The following is a 14,977-nucleotide window of genomic DNA, read 5'->3' as shown; positions in this document are numbered from 1 at the left end:
AAGTTTAAAATATTTGAATAGATTCAAATAAATTTCAGCATGAAGTGGAAATCATCGTAATAGAAAAGTCAAATATCTATGATTGGATCATAGTGGAAATATTTGAATTACTAGTTTTAGCGAACATCTAAGAGAGTTATGAAATTGTTCTACAACTCACGTTTCTTGGAGTATCATAGTGATGATGAAGTATCCGAGAGATGTATTCAAACCTTGTTGGGTCAATGATGAGATAAAATATTAATGCCATTATATTTTTGTGAATTATGCTTTAGAGACTACCGCTTCTATTATATACTAAAAGCAAAATAAAGATGTTTAAAGGAGACACCACGTTAATCCACGTGTACATAAATTATTTAATCCGTTGATCTTAATTATAACGATTGAGATTTAAAGTTAGAAAAGTTACGTACACTATAGTTATGTACAACCTGTCACGTAGGTTGATTTATTCCGTCCAGAAGTCACGTTTAGGATGTGATCTCCCGGAACCAAGAAATCAGGCCGTGATCAACTAGAAAGGAAAAAAAACTGTCTGTTGATGATTTGTTCCTATACGACACCATGTGCAGCATGTATTTATGTTGGTCCGTTCAACATACAAGGAAAAAACAAAAGAACCAAGCAATCAGGCCGTGATCTGCTAGAAAGGAAAAAAAACTGTCCGTTAATGATTTGTTCCTATACGACACCACGTACAGCATGTATGTATGTTGGTCCGTTCAACATATAAGGAAAAAACAAAAGCAGCTGATTCATGTCCATATAACGTGTTCCGTTCAACGTAAGGAGAAGCATATAAGATATTTCCAAAGTACGTAGATTGTAGGTGCCTCTGTTCAACAGAAAAATAACTAAGCATTTGTAGCTAGCTTAGTTAGACTATGGTTACACAGCAAATCTGATAATATATAAGAAGATCGGCATAGTGGAGTGGTGATTTGGCTCCCGGGAGCATTTGCTCCCGGTTTTTTCAAAAAATCATAATAAATCGAAAACTTATCAAAAAATTCTGAAAAAAAATCATGCACATACCTAACCATGGCATGCACCACCGTGTAAAATTTCGGTGCAAAATATCATCGTATGCGCCCTGAACAAAAATGACAAATTTCTGACATGAAATGAGATCCAAAAATTTGAATCTCAGATCTGGAAATTTATCATTTTTGCCCAGGACGCATATGATGACATTTCGCAGCGAAATTTCACAAGGTTGTGCGTGCTATTGTCAGGTACGTGCATGATTTTTTTCGGAATTTTTTGAAAAGTTTTGAAAAACAAAATTTGCTCCCCAAAAATCCGGGAGCAAATGCTCCCGGGAGCCAAGACGAATTTCCGCAGTATATATGTATGTGTTTTTTGTCCGCTTGTATTTTCAATATTTTGCCGGAAAACGGTTTTACCAGCTACCACAGATATTTTTTCTTCCGGACTAAACTTGCCAGTATTAATGTAATTTTCTCAAATTTAATTATTTTTGGGAAATTGTGAAAGAATTTATGAATTCATTTTGAATATCTTGGACGGAATACCCGGCGGTATTTCCAATATTGCGAAGAAAGGGAAATAACGGTGCCTAGCGATATTTTTACCCAACCGTGAAAAAAAAACTTGACTGTCCATAGAATTTTGTTCCGCCGGAGAAAGCTACCGTGAATTCAAAATATATTATTTAGAAGATAGGGTACGATTCATGTAGATCTACATGTACATCTATCTGATTGGATCTCACATCAGAAATTTACCTATATTAATATAATTTTCTAAAATATAAATAATTTTAGAATTTTTTTGGAGAATTTATGAATTCGTTTTGAATATCTCAGGCAAAATACCAGGCGGTATTCCGACGCTTAGCCGTAATTTTACCCAGCACACAAATAAACCTTGGCCATAAGTAGATTTTATTTTCGCTGGTGGAAAGCTACATCGAATTCTAAATATATTATTCAGTAGACAGGGTACTATCCATGGCAATCTACACGTACATTTACCGGATTGGATCTCGCATCAAATGGATGGAAATTAGGCAGAATATACACTACTACCGTATCTCCCCACAAAAATAAAAACTCACAGTACTGGGTTGTCAAGTGATGGCGTATTAACAAAAGGAAAAAAAAAACTTCTTACACAAAGCTAGCTAGGTCATGGTAGAAATGCAAATATGAGCTAAGATAAAGTATAAACTGGACAATAGGTCGTACCATAGGTTGAGTATATTGATCCGTAGATATGCATGTTTGAGCAATGATCAAAATAAGTGGGTTTTCAGTTTAGTTATGACACATATAAAACATTAATATTCTGTTGTAGGATGCAAACCTTACTCGAGGATACGGAGACCTGGCAGATTTAAATTGAAATGAGAATAAACAATTGCAATGTATTAGAGAAAAAACAATATATTACAACACATACTATAATCCTGAATTTTCACATCTATATGTATCTATTTTTGTGGACTTCCCTACAATGGAAAGTGTCACTTTCAACAAATTAAAAAGGATGCCCTCGCATTTGCGAGGGCCACACTGCTAGTTACACTGAATAGAGCATCATCATGATCCGTTGAAATGACATCATACGAGTTATGATATGGGTATGAACCCTAATAGTCTTTTCTTAAATTTTGGTATGCATAGCATAAGTAAATAAGTTTACAACCAAAATCGGATGAGTGTCTTTGTTATGCCAAAGTATTGATTGGGAATTCTTTCCACTATGGATACAAAGACAAAAGTGTTTGTCGATGTTTCTTATTTATTTCCAAGAAATTGTTTCTAGCGAAGTATTTGAGTGGGAGGACAATAGGTTTTGATAAGGTTTATGAACCTAAGCATAATGATCAGAGTAGCGCAGCATCGGAATTGGTTTCGGAAGCGGCCACGACGATCATGGCTCCCATGACTACACAGTGTTTTAGCCATGGAGATCGAAGTACATATTGAACCTTGTAGGTATGGTTTACTTTGTGATCAAATAAATGATTTGTGGACAAAGGATTGATTTTGAACAATGATAAACCAACTACAAACAAAGAAGTTATGATGGGCCATGACTCCGTTAAAATGGTTATACGCCATGAAATCCAAAATAGATAAATACTTTTTGAAAGTAAATAGATCTATAAAATTAATGGACTTGGATGAAATATCCTTGAAGAAGCTCGACTTGTCGAAAAGTTGTTTACGACAAAGTTCAAAGAGCTGACTACGATAAGATTAGATCTTCTGTAGCAATGCTTATAATCTATGTGGATTATTCTAGTAATCACTACATATTTCTTTTATGAGATATGCTAGTAGGATGGCAAAATACATTACTTACCAGACGTGTGTATTAAAGGTGTATACAAGATACAACCAATTATTTTGCTAGTCCGTGGAATACTAGATAGGTATACAAACTTCAATTGGATGAAGTGAGTATCACGGAGTTGGAATCTTCACCAGATGAAATAGTCAAAGAGTTTTTGATTTCATCAGAAACGATGAAGAGGATTGCATTTGCAAGAAATTAAGTGGGAGCGCTGAGACATATTTATAATACTTTATGTAGATGACATATAGCTGGTTATAAATGATGTAATTATATACTTGATTTAAAAGGTTTCATTGAGAAATTAACTTCAATGAAAGGATATGGACTCAAACAAATTTAGTGTCAAGATCTATGAAGATAGATTGAAACACATAATAAGTTTAAGTCAAAGTACATAGAATGGATACTGAAGTAGTTCAATATAGAAATATTAAGAAAATGTTCTTGTCATGTGAAGGTTTAACAAGACTTGAGTGTATCTGACACTCGATGAGTAAAAACACATGAGTGATTTTAGATCATGAATAATATGTACATAATCAGATATCTTATGCTCTAAAAGGTTAGGAGCATATACCAGAATGATTCATGTGATGATCATTGAAAAACAGTAAGGATATTGTTGAGTACTTAAGAAGAACCAAGAATATATATATTTTTTTTTGTATGAAGAAATGACAAACAAATCGCTGTAAAGTGTTGCACCGATATTTGTTTTGTCACATATGAAAATAAAATTTCAATCTCAAATTAGACTAAGTGTTGTTTAAAAGGTAGCACAATGAGCTAGAAGTTGTCTATGCTAGATTTAGAAGAGTTCTAAATATTGTGATGGATTCTACAAAAGAAGGCAGAGTATGTCATTGTTTTGACAATGACAAAGAATGTTAAGTCAAGAGGTTCTTTGAGAACTTGGTGTAGTTCCGATAGTGTCAGAACTTTGAAGCTATATTGTGTATGACAATATTAGTGACATATTTCAGACCGCGGAATTAAGGTTCCACCAGAAGACCAAACATATTTAATGCCGACTCATTTGGAAAATGAGTGATGCGTTAAGACGCAAATGAATTGCAAAATACATACGTTTCTGAGCATCTCAGATCCGTTGACTAAAACCTCTCCCGTAAGCAAAACATGATAAAGCACCGGAAGGTCAAGGTGTTATATCTTTACAAATGTAAACTAGATTATTGACTCTAGTGCAAGTGGGAGACTGTTGGAGATATGCCCAAGAGGCAATAATAAAATGGTTATTATAATATCTTTGAGTTTATGATAATGTTTACATACCATGCTATAATTGTATTAACCGAAACATTGATACATGTGTGTTATGTGAACAACAAGGAGTCCCTAGTAAGCCTCTTGTATAACTAGCTTGTTGATTAATAGATGATCATCGTTTCGTGATCATGAACATTGGATGTTATTAATAACAAGGTTATGTCATTGTTGAATGATGTAATGGACACACCCAATTAAGCGTAGCATAAGATCACGTCATTAAGTTATTTGCTATAAGCTTTCGATACATAGTTACCTAGTCCTTATGACCATGAGATCATGTAAATCACTTATACCGGAAAGGTACTTTGATTAAATCAAACGCCACTGCGTAAATGGGTGGTTATAAAGGTGGGATTAAGTATCCGGAAAGTATGAGTTGAGGCATATGGATCAACAGTGGGATTTGTCCATCCCGATGACGGATAGATATACTCTGGGCCCTCTCGGTGGAATGTCGTCTAATGTCTTGCAAGCATATGAATAAGTTCATAAGAGACCACATACCACGGTACGAGTAAAGAGTACTTGTCATGAGAAGAGGTTGAACGAGGTATAGAGATACCGATGATCAAACCTCGGACAAGTAAAATATCGCGTGACAAAGGGAATTGGTATCGTATGTGAATGGTTCATTCGATCACTAAGTCATCGTTGAATATGTGGGAGCCATTATGGATCTCCAGATCCCGCTATTGGTTATTTGTTGGAGAGAGTACTCAACCATGTCCACATAGTTCGCGAACCGTAGGGTGACACACTTAAGGTTTGATCTTGAAATGGTAGAACTTGAATATGGAATGGAGTTCGAAGTTTTGTTCGAAGTCCCGGATGGGATCCCGGACATCACGAGGAGTTCCGGAATGGTCCGGATAATAAGATTCATATATAGGAAGTCATATTCCAAGTTTGGAAATGATCCGGTGCATTTATGGCAGGTTCTAGAAGGTTCTAGAAAAGTCCGGAAGAATGGCACTATGGAAGGTGGAGTCCCGGAGGGACTCCACTAGCATGGCCGGCCAGCCCTAAGGGGAAGGAATCCCAGGTGGATTCCACCCATGGTGGCCGGCCACCCCACCTAAGGAAAAGGTGGGAGTCCCACCTTGGGTAGGACTCCCCCCTTGAGTAGGTTTCCCACCTTTGGGAAGTTTTGGTGTTGGGGTCTTATTCGAAGACTTGGACTACAACTCTTGGGGCTTCCACCTATATAATGAGGGGCATAGGGGAGGGGGCCGACCACCACAGAGCCATAGCTTGGCCGCACCCCTTGAGGCCGGCCACCCCCTCTCCCAAACCCTAGCCGCCCCCTCTCTCCTCCTCTTCTCCCGCACGCTTAGCGAAGCTCCGCCGGAGATCTCCACCACCACCGCCACCACACCGTCATGCTGCCGGATTCAAGGAGGAGCTACTACTTCCGCTGCCCGCTGGAACGGGGAGAAGGACGTCGTCTTCATCAACACCGAACGTGTGACCGAGTACGGAGGTGCTGCCCGATTGTGGCACCGTGATCAAGATCTTCTACGCGCTTTTGCATGTGGCAAGTGATCGTCTACCGCAACAATAAGAGCCTACTCTTATAGGCTTTGGAAATCTTCAAGGGTTAGTCCCGTTCATCCCCTCGTTGCTCCCATCTTCTAGATTGCATCTTGGCTTGGATTGCGTTCTCGCGGTAGGAAATTTTTTGTTTTCTATGCAACGAATCCCTACAGACGGGCGGACGGGCGGCCGGGGAAGAAGAGGCCCGGGGCGCGGGGAAGAGGCGGCGGCGATCGGACACGGCGGCGAGGTGCCGGGATGGGCGACGGTGGCGGCTGCAAGGAGCTAACCTAGATGATAAGGGGTGGCCCGATCTTCTCAGTAAGCAACGGTGGTGATGATGATCACGGGATGAACATATCGGAGATAACTTGATGAAGTGGATGGTAACTTGTATGAGTGCACTTTCTGGTGGAAGGATGTTTGTAAGTTTTTGGACAAGTATAGACAAGTGACAACAGTATTGCCTGGTAAGGGCGATACTTTTATGTTCTGGTTGGACAGTTGGAAATTTGAGAACTCTACCACTCCTTTACATGAAAGGTATCCAAGAATTTTCTCTTATGCTTTGGATAAGAAGCTCACTGCGGAGGAGGTATATGCAGCAGCTAACATTACACAGCTTTTTCACTTGCCTCTATCCTTGCAAGCATTTGAGGAGTTGCAGGTGTTGAGTACTAATATGAGGCAAAATCCATTATATGTGGGCAATGATTCCTGGATTTATTCTTGGGGCAGCACATATACTGCATCTAAGTATTATAAGCACATTCATGAGCACATTCAAATCATGGGGATTTATAAATGGATACGGAAGTCGTCCTGCATTATGAAACACAAGTTCTTTGCATGGCTTTTGATCAGTGATCGTCTAAACACTAGAGACATGCTGAAGAGACGACACTGGAAGGTTACAAAAGATACACATTTGAATTATGTTTTGCTAGAGCTTATGAGGACAGAATGCACTTGTTTTTTTAGTGTAATTTTAGCCAGAGGGTTTGCACATATCTGCAGATAGATTGGTTGCAGGGCAGAGATATTCAAACATCAGCTGCCAGGGCAAGAGTGGGTTTTGCTAAACCTTTTTTCATGGAGGTTGTGATTCTTGCCTGTTGGAACATATGGAAGCAGAGAAATGACAAAATTTTCCAGTATCAGATACCATCATTTTAAGGATGGAAGAAGGGTTTTGTTCATGATATATCCATGCTTGTGCATAGGATTAAGAGGAAACACTTGGAAGAACTAGTTTCCTGGATAGGCAGCCTCATTTTAGCTTTTTCTCTATTTTTTAGCTTTGTACAGTTAGGACTAACCCTTTGTTTTCTTTCTTGTACATTCTTTTAACTTGGCTTTAATAAATTACTGTGGGGTTTTTTCCCCACAGTCTCAAGGTTCAAAAAAAACTTGTATGACGCAACGAGATCTCTCGATTGGTCCCTGTCGCCAATGCAACAGCTCTCAACCCTGCAAGATATTCGCAACTCCACACACTTGCGCACGTAGCTGCTGATCACGAAGCAGTAAGTTACAATCTTCTAATTTCCAATGGAACAACAGATCACACAAGACTTTCAGAAATGGTGTAGGGATTCAATAGAGTTGCAAAACAATCGACTATGAACTAGGGTTTATCTTAAACATGGTCTAAAGCTACTTTGGGGGCGTCCTGGGCACTTATATAGGGGTTCAGGACGACCTCAGGTCGAAAAAGTACGAAAATAACCGACCCAGAATAGATCTGGTCGAGACAAACTCGGACTCGGCCGGCCTGGGGGCCGGTCGATTGGGCCTAGACCGGGCCAGGGACCGGATGGCAACCGAGCGGGGCGTCCAGGCTTACTAGATAGTGCCCGGTTGGCACAGGCGTGCCGTCCGGTTTGGACCGGACGGATCCGGCGTGGGAGCCGCTCGGACCGGGCCTGGGGTCGGGTGTCCTGGCGGCACGGCCGGTTGACCGGGCTGGGCGCCAGCCTGAACATCTCCTCCTCTCGCGCATGCCTCCCGCTCCTCCCTTGCGCGTCCATGGGATGTCTTCACGTCCAGCTCCATGTCCAGCTTCACGTCCATCTTCTTGTCTAGCTGCTCCTCTCCTCCTCGTGCAATGCTTGGTTCCTCTTCATACCTGATCATACATAAGTAATACGACTTAGGCGTATAAAGTTCTCATCAATCAAAGTATCACTTAGGAACAAGTTCACCTTTTGTTTAAGTAGCTTCGCACGAGCTCGTGTCATTGGTCCAATCCTGACTTCATTGGACTTGAGCTTCACAACAACATTATCTTCATCTTGTAATGACGGAGGTAGTAGTGTGGTAGGGATGTCCTCATCATTTCCCCCCTTCAAAAGGCGTCGACCTCGACGCTCCAAGGTCTTCTCCGTCATATAGTGTCAAATCAGCCACATTGAAAGAATTGCTGACACCAAACTCATCAATTGGAAGATCTATAGAGTATGCATTATCATTGATCTTGGCAAGCACTTTGTAAGGACCAGCACCACGAGGAAGCAACTTGGACTTCCACAGCTTCAGGAACCTATCCTTGCAAAAATATACCCAGACCATATCACCAGGCTTGAACAATATCTCCTTGCGCTTCTTGTTCATCCTTGCAGCATTGTTCTTACCTTTCTTCTTAATCAACTCTTTAGTCTTCACATGTATCTTCCGTACAAAATCTGCCCTCTTGGATGCCTCCATATTGACTCTCTCATGTATGGGTAGAGGCAACAAATCAAGCGGAGTAATGGGTTTGAAACCATACACCACCTCAAAGGGACACAGCTCTGTGGTAGAATGTACCGCCCTGTTATAAGCAAACTCCACATACGGCAAACAATCTTCCCACTCCTTCAGGTTCTTCTTGATCATGGATCTCAACAGTTGTGACAATGTTCTATTCACCACTTCAGTTTGACCGTCAGTTTGGGGATGGCAGGTAGTAATGAAAAATAGCTTCGTCCCCAGCTTTCTCCAAAGCGTCTTCCAGAAGTAGCTCATAAACTTCACGTCATGATCAGAAACAATAGTCTTCGGGACTCCATATAGACGTACAATCTCCTTGAAAAACAGGTTAGCAATATGCGACGCATCGTCGCTCTTGTGGCAGGCAATAAAGTGTGACATATTAGAAAACCTATCCACTACCACAAATATAGAATCATGGCCTCTTTTAGTACGCGGCAAACCCAACACAAAATCCATAATAATGTCTTCCCAAGGTGTAGTAGGTGCTGGTAAAGGAGTATACAAACCGTGAGGCTTCAGCTTGGACTTGGACTTGTTGCAAGTAATGCATCTCTTCACATACCTGTCCACATCCCGCTTCATCTTTGGCCAATAAAAGTGGTCAGCTAGCATGAGTAGCGTCTTCTCACGCCCAAAGTGATCCATCAAACCTCCAGCATGAGATTCCTACAGTAAGAGCAAACACACAGACGATTCTGGAACACATAGTTTGTTAGCTCTAAACAAGAACCCATCATGTATGTGATAATGTTCCCATGCTTTACCAATAGCACACAAGCGATATGGTTCAGCAAAATCATGATCAGTAGCATATAAATCATATAGTATCTCTAATCCATGAATTTTAACATCAAGTTGAGTTAATAGCATATTCTTCCTAGATAAAGCATCAGCAACAATATTATCTTTTCCCTTCTTATGCTTAATAATGTATGGAAAGACTCATGGAACTCAGCCCACTTAGCAAGACGCTTATGCAAAGTAGATTGAGCTTTCAGATATTTCAAAGCTTCATGATCAGAATGTATGATAAATTCTTTTGGCCACAAGTAATGTTGCCAAACCTCAAGAACTCTAATTAAAGCATACAATTATTTATCATATATAGGATAGTTCAACTTAGCACCAGAAAGTTTCTCAGAAAAATATGCAATTGGGCGACCCTCTTGCATTAACACACCACCAATTTCAATACCACTAGCATCACATTCAATCTCAAATTGCTTATTGAAATCAGGAAGTGCAAGCAACGGTACAGAAGTTAACAATCGTTTCAGTTCATCAAAAGCATGATCTTGAGCTGCGCCCACTCAAATACAGCACCCTTTTTAGTCAAGACATTCAAAGGTGCAGCAATAGTACTAAAATTGGGCACAAATCTTCTATAAAATCCAGCAAGACCATGAAAACTTCTTACTTGACTCACATTCATGGGAGTATGCCAATTTTCAATAGCTTCAATTTTAGACACATCTACTTCTACTCCATGTTTAGAGACAACGTAACCCAGAAATATGACCTTATCTTTGCAAATGTGCACTTCTCAAGATTACCATAGAGTTTATTATCACGCAACACTTGCAAAACATGTCGAATATGTATAGTATGACCAGATTCATTGCGGCTGTAGATTAATATGTCATCAAAGTACACAACCACAAATTTACCAATAAAATCACGCAAAACATGGTTCATCAGTCTCATGAAAGTGCTAGGTGCATTAGTAAAACCAAAAGGCATTATTAACCACTCATATAAATCAAATTTTGTTTTAAAAGATGTTTTCCATTCATCCCCTTCTTTCATCCTAATTTGATGATAACCACTACGCAAATCTATTTTAGAGAAAACAACAGCATCACTCAATTCATCTAGCATATCCTCTAAACGGGGAATAGGATGACGATATCGAATAGTAATGTTGTTTATCGCTCTACAATCTACGCACATACGCCATGTACCATATTTCTTAGGAACTAAAATAACAGGAACAGCACAAGGACTAAGGCTTATGCAGATATAACATTTGTCGAGTAGCGCTTGTACTTGCTTCTCTATCTCCTTCGTCTCTTCGGGGTTCGTTCTATGGCGCCCTATTGGGCAGCGAAGCTCCGGGGATCAAATCAATTTGATGCTCAATACCACGCAATGGTGGTAGTCCTGCGGGTAGCTCCTCCGGAAACACGTCGCTGAATTCCTGCAAAACATTAGAAACACCAAGAGGAATAGGGGTCATGTCGTTACAAACCAAAACCGTACCCCTGTACATGAGCACAAGAGACATGGTTGTAGGATCCTCACTAAATTCTCTCATGTCTTCTTTGATGGCTAATAAGACTAAGGAATTCACTCTCTCACTTTTCGTTATATCACTCACGACATTACAATTCTCTCACCTATCTAAAGATGCATCCTCCAAGTTTACTTCAACTTTCTGACGAGATTCATTGAAAATTTGTTGTGGTGACATAGGTTGTAAGTTAATTTTCTTGCCCTTGAACTCCAAGTGATATATATTGGCACGGCCATTGTGTTGCACAGAACGGTCATAGAGCCAAGGCCGACCCAATAGTAGGTGACACACCGTCATAGGAACCACATCAAAATCAATGGAATCCTTATACGGTCCAATCGCAAATTCAACACGCACCATGTGGTTTACCTTCTTCTCACCATGTCGCTCAACCACTGAATATAGTATGGATGCGGGTGCGGTAGATACTTCAACTTCAGCTTGGTGCACAACTCCTTGCTTTCTAAATTGCGGCAACTCCCGCCATCAATAATGACCTTCCAAGCCTTGTCAGGACCAACTAAAGCCTTTGTTTGGAAAAAATTGCAGCGCTGAGTAGATGCACTAGGCAACACATTAAGAGCACGCTGAGACACAACAATAGTGCGAGCATCAGACGGATATGCATCTACACCATCACTGTCATAGTCATGATCTTCTGGAGCATATGGATCAACATCATCTCCAGTCTCATACTCATTGTCCTCATTAATAATCATGACCTTGCAGTTAGGACAATCTCTCTTGAAGTGACCCTTGCCACCACATGTATGACAATTCATATCGCGGTTGCGCGCAGTAGACATGCTAGAACCACTCGTACTTGCAGCAAATTCGGACTTCTTTGCGTTAGACACATTGGAGACCGGCCTGATAGACGGAGTAGAATAAGGTGCAGAGCGCGTAGATGGCGCCGACGCTGTAGATGGGGACGCCCGAGGCGTGAAGCACCCAGCTCCCGTAGAATGAACTTTAACCTTTGCTTCTTCAGGCAACTGTGATTCAGCTTCTCTTGCATGATGTAGCAACTCATTCATAGTGGTGTAACTGCAATGACGAACAATGCCTTTGATATCATACTTCAAACCATTGAGAAAACACTGCATTGTCATTTCAAGTGACTCACGGACACGACCACGCTGCATAAGCATCTCCATCTCCATGTAATATTCATCAACAGTCTTCACACCTTGTCTCAATAGGGTCAACTTATCATATATAGACCGCAAATAATTAGTGGGCACAAAACGATAGTGCATTGCCGCCTTCATAGCACGCCATGTGATATTAGGCAACTCACCATCTTCTTCGCGAGCACGAACAAGTCCATCCCACCAATGAAAAGCATAGCCATCAAATTAAGAAGAAGCAAGATTGATCTTCCTATCTTCAGTGTAATTATGTAAGCGCCATAACTTCTCAATCTTCAGCTCCCAAGAGAGGTATTCTTCAACATCAGCACCTCCTTCAAACTTGGGTATGGAGAACTTGGGCTTACCCAATCCATCTTCTTCCTCAAACCCACGACCTGGACGTCGGAGTTCAGCAAAGCCATGAGCGCGGTTACCACGCCCAGCACCACGATTAGCATTAGGTGCTTCATCTTCTCCTTCGTCTTCTTCTTCTTGTTGTTGTTGTTGTTTTGTTAGATTTTAACAGCCAGTTGCAAACCTTGAAGACTGCGTTGGATATCCGTCATTTGATCTTTCATTGTAGTGACGGTCGCACTAGTAGCATCTAGCTTCTGGGAGATCCCTTGGACCGTTCCCCTAAGCTCATCATCTTGAGTGCGGAATTCACGTCGCATCTCATTACGAAGAGCCTCATACTCCCTCCATGTCATTATATCAGCGGAATTCTTGTTTTCCTGGTTAACAATTTTGGCATCACTAGCAGACATGGTTAATAGGTTAGTGCACTAAATCAAAAATATATGGTGGTACTCTCACAACTCACTCAAACTGATAAGAAAAGGAAATCTTACCGCTCCAAAGTGAATTAGTATTGCTTACCACTTGTAGTGACAACTAGTGCACGGATGTAGCGAAGCGAATATCAAGGGTATAAGAACAAATCACACGGCAAAGCAGGATATATGTGGGGCTGTAGGTGGGCTACCTATTTGCACCAATAACAAGCTCTAGCGCTGACCATAGACAACCAATGATACTCACACAAGGCGATAAATGTGGCAATGAAACTATATAGATAAAAGGTTTCAATGCACTGGAGAGACGCTAGCAAGCTCAACGGGACATGCACAAGATTGCTCAACTACGAGTGCAGTTAAAGAAAACTTAGGCCTTCACTTGATTCTACTAGCACTTCACTTTTTTTTTAGATTTTGTTTTTGTATAACACACAGCTATGTAGCTCTTTTTGTTTCTTTTCAAAAAAAATTGTTTTTTATTCAACTCCTTGATAACACGGCCAACAGATAATGCAAAGCACCAAAATCCTAATGAGCAGCCTGTCGAGCGGTAAAACTAGTCTCTTCTGGGAAAGTTTCTAGTCACGTATATCGAAAGGTTGTGGCTATGGTTTGGACAAACACGCTGTATGCTATGTGGACTCGGAGCAACAAAAATTGACTCTAGATGAAAGCGGAAACACAAACCCTAACAATACTAGATGGAAGAAAAGGATACGCAAAAACAACTATGAAAAGAAACTAAAACTCGAAATTAGTGCAATCTAAGGCTATGGCAAACCCTAGCCCTAATTTTTTTTGGCTTTTTCTGGATAATAAACACTTACAACTCAACTATGGGTTGGATTGTGGATGACTTACCGAGGAAACACTGAAATCTGATACCAAGATGATAAGGGGTGGCCCGATCTTCTCAGTAAGCAACGGTGGTGATGATGATCACGGGATGAACACAGCGGAGATAACTTGATGAAGTGGATGGTAACTTGTATGACGCAACAAGATCTCTCGATTGGTCCTTGTCGCCAATGCAACAGCTCTCCACCCTGCAAGATATTTGCAACTCCACACACTTGCGCACGTAGCCGCTGACCACGAAGCGGTAAGTTGCAATCTTCTAATTGCCAATGGAACAGCAGATCACACAAGACTTTTAGAATTACACCAAATCAATGCAATATGGTGTAGGGATTCAATAGAGTTGCAAAACAATCAACTATGAACTAGGGTTTATCTTAAACGTGGTCTAAAGCTACTTTGGGGGCGTCCTGAGCACTTATATAGGGGTTCAGGTCGACCTCAGGTCGAAAAAGTACGAAAATAATCGACCCAGAATAGATCTGGTCGAGACAGACTCGGACTCGGCCGGCCTGGGGCCGACCGGGCCTGGGACCGGCCGGTCCGGTTTGGACCGGGCCAGGGACCGGATGGCAACCAGGCGGGGTGTCCAGGCTTACTGGATAGTGCCCAGTTGGCACATGCGTGCCGTCCGGTTTGGACCGGACGGATCCGGCGTGGGAGCCGGTCGGACCGGGCCTGGGGCCAGGTGGCCCGGCGGCACGGCCGGTTGACCGGGCTGGCCGCCGGCCTGAACATCTCCTCCTCTCGCGCATGCCTCCCGCTCCTCCCTCGCGGTTCATGTGATGTCTTTAGGTCCAGCTCCATGTCCAGCTTTACGTCCATCTTCTTGTCCAGCTGCTCCTCTCCTCCTCGTGCGATACTTGGTTCCTCTTCATACCTGATCATACATAAGTAATACGACTTAGGCAGTATAGAGTTCTCATCGATCAAAGTATCACTTAGGAACAAGTTCACTTGTTGTTTAAATAGCTTCGCACGAGCTCGTG

This window comes from Lolium perenne, chromosome 2, assembly GCF_019359855.2.
Source record: "Lolium perenne isolate Kyuss_39 chromosome 2, Kyuss_2.0, whole genome shotgun sequence".
Classification (NCBI taxonomy): Eukaryota; Viridiplantae; Streptophyta; class Magnoliopsida; order Poales; family Poaceae; genus Lolium; species Lolium perenne.
This window is presented reverse-complemented; position numbering follows the sequence as displayed.